Here is a 15,414-nt window from a genome sequence, read left to right as displayed (position 1 = left end):
TGCCTCTGCCTCTGCCTCTGCCTCTGCCTCTGCCTCGCTTCCAGAATGGTAGGATTGAAAGAATACAGCATGCCTAGTTTTTCAAGTATATTTTGAAACTTATCATAGATCTACAACCTGGTGATGTGAACCAACAATAATAATATGTAAGCAACTAATTAGGGTTTAGTTAATACAATTTTAATCTTTATTAGCATATAGCAATCATATATTTCAGTTTGTATTTTAATGCAGGCATATAGTAGGTATAAAATTATTAAATTCAATCTCCCTTTGTTTTCTCGCACTATACCCCAACTTTAGTAATTATGCCCTACATTTTGTTGACTCTTCCTTGCTTCCTTCCTTCCTTTCATCCCTCCTTTCTTAGCTTCCATGTATAAGGGAGAACATGTGACTGTTCCCTCTTTGAGCTTGTCTTACTCCACTTAGCAACATGTTCTCTGGATCCACCTCTTTTGCTGGAAATGGCATTTTCTTCCCCTTTACAGCTGAATATACCCTACCATATACACATAAGATCACATTTTCTTTGTCCATTCGTCTGTTGTTGGGCACCTGGATGATGCCAGGTCTTTCTTAGCTATTGTGAGGAATGCTATGCTAAATGCTGGCACTTTTTATTTTAATTTGCTGATCTTCTCTTTGTATAGACCTTCAAAATGGGATAGCAGAATCACATGGTAGACGTGCTTTTTAGATTTGGAAGGTACCTGCATCTTCTGTCCATAATGGCATATTGACTGTGTTTCTCTGAGCAGTTGTGGGGTCGTATCAAAATCACAAAGAGCTGCTTGAGAGGCAGGGGCATCTACATATATACATGCCGCGTACCTGCCATGCACCTGCCTTGTCTCCACATGTGCACAGTTGCTCCCATGATCAACTTTCCACTATGAAAGTGGTTCATGAGTCACCATCTGTGAACCCCATAATTGCACCATGACTACCTCAGACCATGGCTCCCACTCTTGGTGTTCTGGACCCCACAGGCTGAAGCAATGTATGATGAATGGCTTCTATCATGTTATCATTGCCTATGAGGCATTTTCAGAGCTGAAATCCCTAGGTGCCTCCTCATCCACATAGCCATGCCTCTGACTTTGCCACAGATTATCTGCCTCTTACAGTGAAGAGAGTGGAATTAAGTGGAAGACGGATTGTTTAGTGTGTTCAGGACCCTAGGTTCAAAGTCCAGTGCCATAAGCAAACAAACAAATATTTATTTGTCCCTTTGCAGATTGGATTTTCTCCCTAAAACTAAGCATTTAACTTGCATCCTGATATGTGGCTTACCAACTGGCTTCTATCGGTGAATAATTAAACCCGTTTCCCCACTGACTAAAAACTGTGTTGACTGCCTTCAAGCTCTTGGTCCTATATAAAGATTAAAGTGATTAAAACGTAAGTGCACAGAGGAGAAGAGAAGAGATACAAAAACAAAACTCATCCACTTAATTAGTCAGGTTTATGTTTTCTATAAATAAAGAGATGAAATATTTGGATTTCTGTAGGTTTTTAAAGGCTCTATCATTTCAGAAGTTTCAGTAGAGGATACAAACTAATTTGCCAACCTGTAAGTGCGGCAATATTTCCTCACCACTCTCTACAGGTTGAAAATAAATAAGCAGAGATTGCCATAAACTTGCGATGTTTGAAGCGGATTCCTATGCGCTTTTATTTTGAATTGAAAGAAATTTTAATTTGAAAGAAATTGAAAGAAATTTTAACTATACATATATTCTGATAGGTTCCCCTCCCCATCTCTCTCCTCCCAGATGTTCTTCACCTTCCCATCCATCAAACTCCATGTCTTTCTCTCTCTCTCTCTCTTTAGAAGAGAAACATGTAAATTTTAAAAAAATAAGCAAGCTAGAAAGAAAGAAAGAAAGAAAGAAAGAAGGAAATAGAGAAAGAAAGAAAGAAAGAAAGGAGAAAGAAGGGAAGAAGAAGAGAAGAGAAGAGAAGGGAAGAGAAGAGAAGAGAAGAGAAGAGGAAGAGACATATTAGGAGAAGCACACATACAAAAACAAAACTCATGAAAACACAAAATGGAAAGCATAACACACAACATAGACCGGTAAGATTAAAAACTGACCAAAGTTACATAAGACAAAAATCTTACATAAATACCCTTGAGATTGTTTTAGGTTGAGCATCTGCTGCTGGCTACAGAGCTGACTCTTAAAAATGGTTGATATACTGAGTGAGATTCCAATGGAGAGAACTACATTTTTTTTTCTGGCTTGAATATGTGCAGGCCCTGTGCACATTGCCACATTCTGTACGTTCTTATGTGCAGCAGTCCTGGTGTGTCATGTCTGGAAGATGCTGTGTCCTTGGTGTCATCTGTTGCCTCTGGCTCGTATAAGCCCGCCATCACTTCCACACCACTCCCTGAGCCCTGAGGGAGGAATCTGATAAAGATAACTGAAACCCCAATTCAGGACCAAGGGATCCAACCTCTCTCAGTCTCTGATCATCACCTAGTTGTATGTCTCTGTATTTGTTCCCATCTAATGCAAGAGGAAGCCTCACTGGTGATGGCAGAGCAAGATACTGATTTATAGGTATAGTTGATGTTGTTAAGTGTCATTTGATTATTATGTTTTTTTGTTTGTTTGTTTTTTCCAGGCAGAGTTTCTCTGTGTAGTCCTGGCTATCCTAGAACTCACTCTATAGACCAGGCTGGCCTCGAACTCAGAAATCCGCCTGCTTCTGCTTCCCAAGTGCTGGGACTAAAGGCGTGCGCCACCACTGTCTGACTGATTACTATGTTCATTCAGGAGAATAATAATGTTTGGTTTTCCCCTAGGCACGTGACCTATCTGGTCACAGATTCTTGACCACTGGGGCAGTCAGGCATGGCTTCCATCTTGTGCATAGGCTTTACATCTAATCAGAGAGTCATTGGTTACTCCACTGTTTGTGCCACTATTACACCATCATATTATGCAGGCAAGTCACCATTGTGTATAAAGAGGTTTATAGCTGGGATGGTGTTTAGCTTTCTCTTCCAGTGCTATGCAGAGTACCTTCCAGTACTATGAACCCTAGTCAGTATGGATGGAAGCTCTAATGAGACACCTGCTAGAGTTTTTCATGTTCAATGAGTGTTATCTTCAGGAATATGATCTTAACATCAGTTTATGGGGAGCAATCCATAGCCTTGGCAAAAAGATTCAGCTCTTTGGAGGTTTCCATGGCTCCCTTGGGCCAATGACTCAGTAAGATGTAATCCATTTCTGGCACTGGAAGTTTCACTTGGTTGGAACTTTGTCTATCTTATTATTTGGTGGTTACATTTCTTTCATTTCATGTACATGATTTCTTTCGCATATGTATATGTCTTAAGAAACTTCTATTGTAGTAGGTTTCCACATGACTCCTCAAATGGCCCTTAAAGTTAATTATCTAGCTTCATATTCCCTCAGGGTAACATCTCTCAACCACTCTTCATATTTACCTAACTCTCCATAACAAAATGCATTTCCCTTTCCTTAGGAGAGCCTTCCCACACTCCTCGTCATTTTCTCTACACCTGACCACTGTGGCTATACAGATGGTAGAATGCTTATCAAACTAACATCCATATAAGCTATATATGATATATATGAGATATACATTATATATATATATATGATATATATAAGATATATGTACATAAGGTTCTGGGTTACCTCACTCACAATGATTTTTTTTTCTAGCTTCCCCATTTACTGTTATTTTCATTATTTCATTTAACAGCTGAATATTATTCCATTGTGCAAACATACCATTTTTATTATCTACTCATCTGTTGATAGATATCTAGTCTATTTCCAATTTTTAGCTATCATGAACAGAGAAGTTAATTAATATGGATAAACAAGTGTCTCTGTAGTAGGATGTAGAGTCCTTTGGGTAGATGACCAAGAGTGGTCTAGCTGGATCTTGAGGTAGATCTACTCTCAGCTTCCTGAGGAACCACCACCCTGGTTCCCACAGTGACTGTATAATCTGCACTCCCATCAGCAATGACTGTTCCCCTTCCTTCATATCCTTGCCAGCATGAACTGTCATTTGTTTTATTGGTCTTGGCCCTTCTGACAGATCTAAGATGAAATCTCAAAGTAGTTTAGATTTGCATTACTTTTAGCTAAGGATGCTGAACAGTTCTTTAAGTGTGTGTGTGTTTTCATGTGAAGCTGACAATTGTCTCTTCAATTTCTGTGAAAAATAGATTTTGGAATTTTGATGAGAAATGCATTGAATTTGTAGGTTGCTTTTGGTAAGGCAGCCAGTTTTACTATATTAGTCCTACCAATCCACAAGTGTAGAAGCTCTTTCCATCTTCTGATGTTTTCTTCAAGTTCTTTCTTCAAGGACTTGAAGTTTTTATCACACAGGTCTTCCACGTGCTTGGCTAGAGTTACTCCAAGGCATTTTATATTATTTGAGGTTATTGTGAAGGGTGTTCTTTCCCTGATTTCTTTCTCAGTTCATTTGTCATTTGTGTATAGTAAAGTGACTGATTTTCTCCTATTTGCTATGTTTTGTTGATGCCTCATTTAATAACATAAAGACAGTCTTATGAAAATTGCCCTCTAAGGTATTTATGAATAATCTAGGACAGTGCTTTCAGTTTCTACATTCTTCTCAGGAGCTCAGAAGACATGCCTAGCACCTGCTAGTAAAAGGTTGTTTCTTTTAATTTCCCCTTTTCTATTTGTTTATTTACTTATTAAACTCCAGATTTTATTCCCCTCCTGGTCTGCCTTCTGACTGTTCCACATCCCATACTTCCTTCCTGCCCCTTGTCTCCATGAGGATGTCCCCATCCCACCCCTACCTCACCAGCCCTCTAAACTCCCTGGGGCCTCCAGTCTCTTGAGGGTTAGGTGCATCTTCTCTGACTAAACCTAGACCCAGCAGTCCTCTGCTGTATATGTGTTGAGGGTCTCATATCAGCTGGTATATGCTGCCTGGAAAGTTAATCTTATATCTGGCTTCTTTGCTGAAAGTGTTTGTCAGCTATAGGAGTTTCCTGGTAGAAATTTTTAGGTCACTTATCTATACTATCACATCATCTGTAAATAAAGACACTCTGACTACTTCCTTTACAATTTGTGTTCCCCCTTGATCTCCTTCAGTGACTTTACTGCTCTAGCTAAGACTTCGAGTACTATATTGAATAGATAGGGAGACAGCAGACAACCTTGTCTTGTCCTTCATGTTAGAGGAATTGTTTGGCATTTCTTTCCATTTAATTTGCTGGTGGCTATAGGCTTACTGTAAATTGCCTGTATTATGTTGAGGTATGTCTCTTGTATTCCTAATCTCTCCAGGATTTTTTATCATGAAGGGGTAGTAGATTTCATCAAAAACCTTTTCTGCATCTAATGAGATGACCATATGGGTTTTTTCCTTTCTTTCAATCTGTTTATATGGTAAATTACATTTGTTAATTGTTACATATTGAACCATCTTTGCATCTCTTGGATAAAGCCAATTTGATCACAGTGGATAATCTTTTTGGTGTGTTCTTGAATTCTGTTTACTAGTATTTTATTGAGAACTTTTTCATCTATGTTCATAAGGGAAATTGGTCTGTTATTCTCTTTCTTTGTTCAGTCTTTGAGGCAAGTAGTTCTCCAGCAATAGCAACTATTTCACCAACTGAATATAAGAGATGAAAGAGAAAAAAATTTAATCCAAAAAATTTCTGACACAAAACATCCAGGAAATTTGGACACAATGAAAAGATAAAACATAAGAATAGTAGGAATAGAAGAGGGAGAATAATCCCAGGTTTAAAGGCCCCAAAAATATTTTCAAAAGAATCATGAAAAAATCTTAATCTAATGATGTCTATAAAGTTACAAGAAGCATACAAACCACCAGTAGATTGGAGTAGTAAAGGAAGTCCCCTCACCATATAATAATCAAAACACTGAACATAAAGAACAAAGAAAGAATATTAAAAGCTGAAATGGAAAAGGCAAAGTAACATATAAGAACTCTTAGAATTGCACCTGACTTTCTTGATGGAGACTCTAAGAGCCAGAATGGCGTGGAGAGATGTGCTGCAGACTCTAAGAGCACACAGGTGCCAACCCAGACTGTACCAAGCATAACTTTCAGTCACCATAGATAAAGAAAAATAGAAATTCCATGAAAGCTAAATGTAAATAATATTTATCTATAAACCCAACCCTATAGAAGGAAAACTCCAACCTAAGGAGGCTAAATATACCCATGAAAAAACGTTGACTAAATAATCACAGACCAATATCAAAAGAAAGGAGAGAGAGAGAGAGAGAGAGAGAGAGAGAGAGAGAGAGAGAGAGACCCCACCATCACCATCAAATAACAACAAAATAACAGGAATCAACAATCATTGGCCACGGATATCTCTCAATATCAGTGTTCTCGATTCTCCAATAAAAAAGACCCAGATTAACAGAATGGAATAAAAAGCAGGATCCATTCTTCTTCTGCATCCAAGAAACAAACCTCAACATCAAGAATAAATAGACTCAAATTAAATGGTTGGAAAAAGATATTGCAAATGAATGGGCCCATGAAGCAATCTGATATAGTTATTTCAATATCTAACAAAATAGACTTCAAATCAACAAATATATGGACGGATACCACATACTCATCAAAGGAAAAGTTCACCAAGATGACATTTCAGTTCTTAGCATCTATGCCCCAAATGCAAGGGCACCCGCCTTTGTGGAAGATACACTGCTATAGCTTAAATGGCATCTTGACCCTCACACAGTGAAGGACTCTAATATTTCATTCTCACCAATAAACAGGTCATCCAGCCAAAAACTAAACAGAGAAATATTGGAGACATTGTAAACCAAATGGAACTAAGAGATTTTTATAGAATGTTTCACCTGAACAGAATATACCTTCTTCTGAGCGCCTCAGTGAAGTTTCTCCAAAGTGGCCACATTCTTAGATACAAAGGGAGTCTCAACAGATACAAACTGAAACAACTCTTGCATCCTATCAGACCACCATGAATTAAAGCTGGCTTTCAACAATAGAATGCTTACAAACTCATGGAAAATGAATAATTCTATACTGAATGAAAAAATAGGTCAAGACAGAAATAAAGAAAAAAGTTAAAGACTTTCTAGAACTCAATGGAAATGAAACAAAGAGAACAATAAAAAGAATCAATGAAACAAAAAGTTTGTTTTTCTTTGACAAAATCAGTAATTGATAAACCCTTATCCAAATTAACTGAAGGGGTCAGAGAGAATATCCAAATTAACAAGAGGGGGTCATAAAGAAAACAAAAAGTGGGGCACTGAGAATGATGACAAACTTTGCTCACCTGTACTCCACCATACTGGAAGATTTAAAAGATCAGATAAACAATTTAGATAGACCTATTACCCCTAGTGAAAGAGAAGCAGTCAATCAAATGTCTCCCAACCAGACCTTCAAATAAGACTTATTAACATCAATACTCCTCAAATTATTACACAAAATAGAAATATAAGGAACATTGCCAATTTCTTTTATGAGGCCACAGTTAATCTTATAACAATCCACACAAAGACTTGCATAGTAAGACCCTACCACAAAGAGGAAGTACAGGCCCAGGAAGACAGCTCAGTGGGTAAAGTACCTGCCACACAACCATGAAAATCCTAGTTTAATCCTCAGAGCTTACATAAAGATGGGCACGGCAGCATGAATTTGTGATCCAAATGCTCCTATGGCAAAAGGGAGACAGAGGCAGGACTCAGAGGCCAGGCCCATGCAGTTAGGACCTGCAAATGGACTGTGTCCCATATGGTGGAGAATGAAGACTCACCTGGAGGTTGTCTTCTTACCTGTACACACATGTACATTTACTGCGGCATGCACGCACCTATACTTACACAAGGATTGTGCACAGGTGGCCAGATTCTTCGTGATCTGTCTCTAGGTCCTATCCCCCTTACACTCATCTGGTACCAGATCAAGTTCTAAGCACACACAGGAAAGACCGACCTCAAGAATGCATGGCAACTGAATCTTGCATAGATCTTAGGGCAGAATGATGAGGTTGTGAATTCCCCCAGAAAGGCAGAGAAATGGCAGCCACCCAGGGCAGGCACCAGAGAGAAAATGGAGAGGTGTTTGTCCCAAATTAGGAGACCTGAGATGCTATCAGTTTGGTTCAAGGAATACTTGAGCTACACTTGCTGTTGGTTTCTGGCTCATATTTAATCATTGGGTGTGCTCAGCAAAAGCTGTCTGCTTATCCATTTAAGGCCAATAAACTCCAGCAATTTGAACATGTTGGTACCACTTGGAACCACCAAATCCAAAAAGATAAAGATTTGGTATGAATTCAAGCAATTATTATAATAAATATCTCATTTCGGTTTTGTAAATTATTACCGAAGAATATGGTGCAGCAGCGATGGCATTACAGGATGCTTACAGTAACCAAATTCAGCAAATTTTTGAAGTGCTCTTCATGTTAATTCCATTGACATGATTGGAATCATTTTTAAAATGTTCTTAGCAGCTAGTTTAGAATGTGGAGGTAAGCAGCACATCCCAGGGTTAGACCATCCAGGCTTGGACAGGAGGATCCTGGGTATTCACTCTGTGCCTTGAGCCTGGCAGCCTGCCAGCTCACCTGTTCTGTGGCCAAGCTACATGTTTCCAGTCAAGGTAAACTTTGTTTTTCAGCAGTAGATGCTTCTATAAGGGAGGAACACAGCAATGCCTGATGCGCCATCCCCTATCGTAGGATGCAGCTGCCACACCCAGATCGCTTGCAGTCATTTGCTGAGGGAAAACATTGAGCTATGGCACAGGATTGATATGAATGACCTTCAGAGAAAAACACTTGTGGTACTCATTCATTCATTCACTCATTAATTCACTCATTCACTCACTCATTCACTTACTCATTCACTCATTCATTCACTCACTCATTCACTCATTCATTCACTCATTCACTCATTCATTCATCCATTCACTCATTCATTCACTCAATCATTCATTCATTTGCTTATTCATTCACTCACTCATTCTTTCCTTCATTTCTCTGTTCATATGATGTCTATTGATTATGGATGTAGACTATAAGCTCCAAGCACATTTCTGAAGAGTAAGAAGAAGACAAGGGGAGGAGAAGAAAGAGGAGAGGGAGGAAGAGGAGGAGGGGGTGAAGAAGGAGGAGGACAATAATCTGAGCCAGGGCACAAGGGTGATTAGGAACACTTGCTGTACCATAAGGTCTGGGATGAGCAGGTATCCTGCCAGGTTCATGGTCTCATTGACCGACCGTATGTGTCCCTCAAAGTAAACACCATTGTTTATTCCCACTTTTCAGATGAGAAAGTTGATATTCCCCCACAGTGAGTATTAAAAGGCTGGTCAGTGGCAGACTTTTTTCTACTAATAAATTTAAATGGCTAGCATCATACTATGGTAAAGACCATGGTTTCTACAAGAAACCATGAGCCAGAGATCAATCCTGGATGTTTTCCAATTTCCTATTTTATGGGAGGTTGGTCCAATGAGTTAGTATGTGTGATAGCCTCAGAGTTACACTTGGCTCACTGTATGACTCCTAAGAGCATTTTATTATTCCAAAGTCTTTGCCCACAGTTCTCACCCTTCTGTCCTCATGGAGTACATAGACCATGGGCAATGCTTTACAGCAGTGCATTGGGGCTCAAACAAGATGAGCAGATTGCAAAGGAGGCACACTGCTTAGCCCCAAGTCCAGATATAGAAGAAATAGAACCTAAGAAGAAAGACCCAGAGAAGAAGGAGGAAGGAGAATGAGGAAGAGGAGGGGTGGTTAGGGATGTATGTAAGGCTAATTGTTTCTTAGAAACATAAGCTAAATATATTTAATCCAGGAAAATATTTCAAGTATTAACTAATGTTCTCTCAACTCCTGAAGCAGGAAACAGTAAACTCAACAATACAACAGATAATAAAATTTGCAGATGTGGACTTATTGAATCTGGGATGAATGTAAAACATCGAGAATGTTAAAGGGAGCTTTGGTTGTAAGGGCATTATCCACACTCCTGCTCTGAGTGGCCACCCTTCCGGGTGTCCGGAAAGGCATCATGCTCCCTCTGTGGTTCTCAGTCCTCTCTCTCCAATCCTTTGCTCTGCCTGTCCAAGGCCTAGAAAGAGAGTTCACACTTGGAATGAATGCCTGCTTTTAACTTCTCTCTCCTGTCTGTGTCTAACCACCTCGGGGATGGCTCTCTGGAGAGAAAGGACTTAAGAAATGGAAGGGAAGGAGAGAGAAGAAACAAGTTAGTTTTCCTTTAGTGCATTGTAATGTCTGAAAGGCTCACTCAACACTCTGCTGCAGATTGCTCAACTTATTTTTTGGCTCACTGTAAAAATGTCTCCAAGTTTGGAGTATCATGTTTTCGTCCAAAACAATGTTAACAATGCAAATACAATTCCAAGCCCTCACACACCCCAGCCTGCTCCTAGAGACATGATCCCAACCTTGTGGGATCTATGACTCCCCTCTTACCTAGATGGGCCACATGCTTCCTTGCTTGAATCCAGGGTGATCCAGAGCTACAAGGAATGAGAAAGAGATTGCTGTAAGAACAGTACCAGCCTTTTCCCTTGCTGCTGGAGCAAAGGGCAAATGCTGGATGATTACATTGTAAAAATCTCAAACTTAGAGATACATTCTAACTTAAATCTTATATCTTTTTTCCTGCAAAAAACAATTTAAACATAGAAAGGCTTTTGCCTCTAAACTCAAGGACAAATGTCCCTGGAGAGAGCTGGCTAACTTTCTCTAAGCTTCCTTTACTAATTCCAGGGGTCTCTGCTTGCTGTCTGTGGGCGATATAAAAGGGGAAGGAGATGCAGATGCTCACAGCAATGGAGGGCCGAGGACAAGCAGTGTCACAGGAGATGCAGATGCTCACAGCAATGGAGGGCCGAGGACAAGCAGTGTCACAGGTTGCACGTCCGTCTATAGTTTCAAAACAGGAAACCTTGTTTTAAAAGTCCAAACTAGATTCCTGCTTCATTTCCTGGCCTCTTTTCTACCTTTGTTGATCAGAAAAGAAACACACCCAGATATGTTTCCCTTAAGTGGAACGGACAAAATCATAGTAGCATTTTGCGAGCTGCATTTAAGAACTAGCTATGTAAAGGCTTCTTCTATAGGAGAACCTTGAAATGTCTCAATATAAATAAGCAAGCACTTCAGGCAGCACTGAAGAGAAACTTGATAAGCTCCAATCTCTGGACGTTTTTAGTACCACCTGATAGCAAAAATGGAAAATTCCATATCTGACCTGTGGCACAGAAGGTTCACTTTCTAAAGCATGTGTGCATTAATGTCCCTCCACTGTGTATATAAAACATGAATGAATCAGACAGTGCGTAAGTCGGTCTTGATCCCCCAAACATCTCGCCATCTATATGTGGTCATAGTTCAAAGCACTCTGAGAGCCACACTCTTAGTCCTGACTTTCCAGACAAAGGAACTGATCCTGAAGTTATTTGATCCATGTTTCAATCATTCCATACTGAAATTGTGTTCACAATATTTCCATCCTACAGATTCACATAAAAACCCAGCACTGAGACCAGTTCCAGAATAAATAATGGTAAGTTATCATTTTCTCTCTCCCTCTGTCACTCTGATTGTCTCTCTCTGTCTCTTTCTCCCTCCTTCCCTCACTTCTCCTCGCTCCCTCAGTCTCTCTCCTTCTGCATATGTGTTGATGTGTGTGTGTGTGTGTGTGTGTGTGTAAGTGAGAGAGGATGGGGAACAGGTGTGTGTTTAAGTGTGTGTGTGAGTGTGTGAACTTGTGCACATGGACAGTAGTGTACATGGAATGGTCAGAGAACAATCTCAGGCTTCAGCGGTCAACTTCCACCTTGTCGGAGACTGGATCTCTCATCTTCTTCCCTTCACGGCACACTAGATGGCATGTTGGCTTCCAGAGATTGTCTTTTGCCTCCCATCTCCTAGCGAGGGCATGCTGGGATTATAGACACCTGCAGCTTGCACGTGGGTCCTGAGCATGTGAACCCACACCATGAGCCTTGAACCTGCAAGCTTTTTACCCACTGAGCTATCTCACCGACACTCAAGGAGTCTTTCCTTTAGCATCAGAGACCGTAGACTCCAGGGTGACCGGGGCAAAGTGCTAGAGCACTGTGAGCATCCTAGGGACACGTGCTTTGAGAGAACAACAAGCCGTGGTGCAGCATTTTACTATGTTATCAGCGCTCTGATTCATCTCACACGACAGGACCTCAGACCTCAGTGCTCTTTGTAGTGATGCCATATAGGTGTGCACAACTCAGTTGTTAAGAGCCCTTTCTGCATCTGTGGCTGTTAATCCAGCAGACCTCTACCAGACGGCTGGTGAGCGGAGGACTGTGATCTGTGTCCAGGAAGCTCTTTCCAGTCTGTACCTTCATCTTCAGGGCTGAGCTGGAGAACTGGGTTTTGGTTTTTAGGTTTTTTGGAGTTCTTTGTTTGTTTGGTTTTTGTTTTTTTTGGGTTCTTCGTTTTTTTTTGTTTTTGTTGTTGTTGTTGTTGTTTGTTTGTTTTTCTGATAAATGAGAGGTTAGCTGTTCGAGACGACAGTGTTTGAAATGGAAACAGTCTCTGAGAGTATTTCTAAATGTGAAATGTGTTTTCAATTAGGATAACACGGCTGCCTGTATCCCAGGCATTCCAAGGTTGAAATGAATTCCAACACTTCTTTGACATGTACTTGACCAAAATCAAATGTTCTTACTATAAAATCATACCCCATATATAGCTTTCTTCTTACTCTGTGCCAGATGATTATTAACTTACTGCTGCAATCTTTTACAGACTTACAGTATAACAATGTGCCTGTGAAAACATACAGCTCTTCGTTTGTCAACACGTATGAACCCGATTTTAGCTTTTAAAAAAAAAAAGCGTACTTCCAGCTAACGAGCAGAACACAGACAGAGAACACTTAAACCGTCACCCTGGTCCGACAGACAGAGAACACTTAAACCGTCACTGTGGTCCGATCATCCTGTGATTATGGCGAAATATTGAGAGTCCAAAGCATTTGCTGAACACGTGCCTGGCAGTGTCCCAAATAACGATGAGAAACACGAGGACAGGATGTCCAAGGGCTTTAACATTCTAACCCTATTTCTGCCTCAACTGTAGGATGGACACACGGAGGATGCTAAGCTATCCCCTGGTTTTGTTTAGCTTTTATGGCTAATGTGAGTTTTGAAACTTAGGGTAGAAACAGCCAGACCAAAATCTGCTGCCAGACTCCCCGGGAAGATGAGACCCAGTGCATGGCTCTCACCGAAGGCCACTCTCTTTGTGGAACCCTGACACTCCAGCCCATTTGATCCCATTGAGTGAAAGAACTCGTTCAAATACCCATACAGTTCTTTTCTAATATAAGGGTAATTTTAATATTTCAATACAGTATGTGTTTAATTCTTTATGGGTTAATGTTCATTAAATCCATATCTCAAGACAATTGTGTAAAATGAACCCTGGAAGTAGTTAATAGTCTGAAGAAAGCAAATGTTTTTCCTAACCTGACCACTTGGAGTGAGCCATCTTGGATGTTTGGGGGAAGCGTCTCTCTGTGTTCTTACATATAAAGAACCAACAAAGTTATACGTGTTATTTATTTAATAATCTGTACTTAAATCATCAAGTCACACAAACCTTTCTCCCAGAATCTTTCAGAGTACAGATGTCTGATCCTGATGTAAGATTATTTTATTTAATGATCTTTTAAAGTTTTATTAGAAGACCAAGTATTATTCTTATTACAATAAGCCAATGGCTTCGTGGGTAGAAAGAAGGGTTCTTGTTGTGGAAGCAGGAGGACATAAGTTCAAATCCCCAGCACTCACACACACACTCACTCACACACACACACACAAAACCAGACATGACTGTGCCTGTGGCACTGGTGCTGGTGGGGTGAGGTGACAGATCCTAGAAGCTCCCAAGCCAGCTAGCTAGACAAAACGGTATGCCTCACATTCAACAAGACACTCGATCTCAAAAGTTACGGTAAAGGGTGACAGAAGACACCGTTCTACACACGGCCTCCTCTGCATGTTGCGTCCACCCTACTGCATGTGTACACACACCCATAATAGTTACATAGATTGTGACGGTACAAAGGCTCACCCATGTGACAATTCCGGTTTTCACCTGAGCTACTCAACGCTCCATTGTGAAACAGACTTTGCACTGGGTAACTGTTGGCCGCAGGCGTCAATGTTAATTAAAGAAAAGGTTCTTCTGGAAATAGGAGTTAGAAATAGATAGGAAAAGATAGAAGGAGATATAAGAGAGTGGCCACAGAAATACCTACCCACGCGTGGAAGGGTAAAAATTAGACAGCAGAGTTTACCGTTCAGCCATCTTGAATTTAATGAATCCCCTTTGTTCCCCCAACAGGTAAAATACCTGGGGCATGAACCACTCCCCCCAAAATATGTCCATCTTGCATTAGGTGACACAAGCCTGCAGACTGACTGAAGCATGGTTCAGGTGGGCGTGCTGAAGCTCGGGTGTTTGTCAGCTTGCCTGTAGCGACTGTGCTGTCAACTTTGAGAAGATACTTGACAAACCTAATGTAAAGTCAAGGAACATCGTACTCTAGCATATGCCCCGCTTAGTTGGCTTAAACGCTTTGGGGTAGAATTTTATTTTAAATCAGTATTGCATGTCAGAATGCCAAGGCGAGAATATTGGAAGTTCAAGTCCAGCCTGGACTCTAGGGTGAGATTCTGTCTCAAACATAAGATTAATGTTTTCTAGAGTTTGTTATCTTAACAACAATATTATGGTGTGCCTTCTCGTTCCTTTGTAGGTCTGTCTTATCTTACAGGGAACCGAGGAGGTTCCTAAAACAGGCTGGGCGCGCCGGCAAGGAGCTTGCTCCTTTTTCTCCCGCAAAGCAGAATTGACGCACATCAGCTCCCTTCTCAGAGGGTTGATGTTTTCATCACAAGAAACAACATCTGCTCTCTCACTGCCCCTGCCCCGCCCCCAAGAAGCCCCTTTCCATCCATGTGGACCTAGTTTTCTCTTGTGCACGATGTGATGTTGATCTCAGAAAGAACAAATGCATTTCATGTGACGCAGCTCGGTTACTCAAAACCACTTCGAGTAGACTTCCCTCCCAGCAAAGCAGACCAAGCCACATTTTAAGGGATTATGTTTAAAGTAATAACGGTATTGCTGACCTTTTCTCTCATGAAGAAAGTCCCGCCCTCTGCCCCCAAATTCTTGTTAAGAAAAATAAATTAAGAGTTTGGATTGCTTGGTTTTGTTTTAAAAATGTAGACAAAACCAAAAAAAAAATCCAAAACAAAACAAAACAAAACAAAAAACCTAAGGAAAATGTCTCTAAGCTCAGGAGTGGA

The 15,414-nt window shown here is 40.5% G+C and overlaps 1 long non-coding RNA gene across 1 annotated transcript in view; it reads left to right on the top strand.

Moving 5' to 3' along the window:
• The window catches only part of LOC116089355, a 17,525-nt gene extending 4,172 nt beyond the window's left edge, over positions 1-13,353 (top strand). The window contains exons 2-3 of the long non-coding RNA XR_004118304.1: positions 11,569-11,615; positions 12,842-13,353. This is a non-coding gene — a long non-coding RNA (uncharacterized LOC116089355). The remainder of the gene's footprint in view (positions 1-11,568; positions 11,616-12,841) is intronic.
• Positions 13,354-15,414: the final 2,061 nt, after the last annotated feature.

The sequence above is a fragment of the Mastomys coucha genome, unplaced genomic scaffold (assembly GCF_008632895.1).
Source record: "Mastomys coucha isolate ucsf_1 unplaced genomic scaffold, UCSF_Mcou_1 pScaffold14, whole genome shotgun sequence".
Lineage (NCBI taxonomy): Eukaryota > Metazoa > Chordata > Mammalia > Rodentia > Muridae > Mastomys > Mastomys coucha.
Note: the sequence above shows the minus strand (reverse complement) of the source record. Positions and strands in the feature narration are given on the sequence as shown.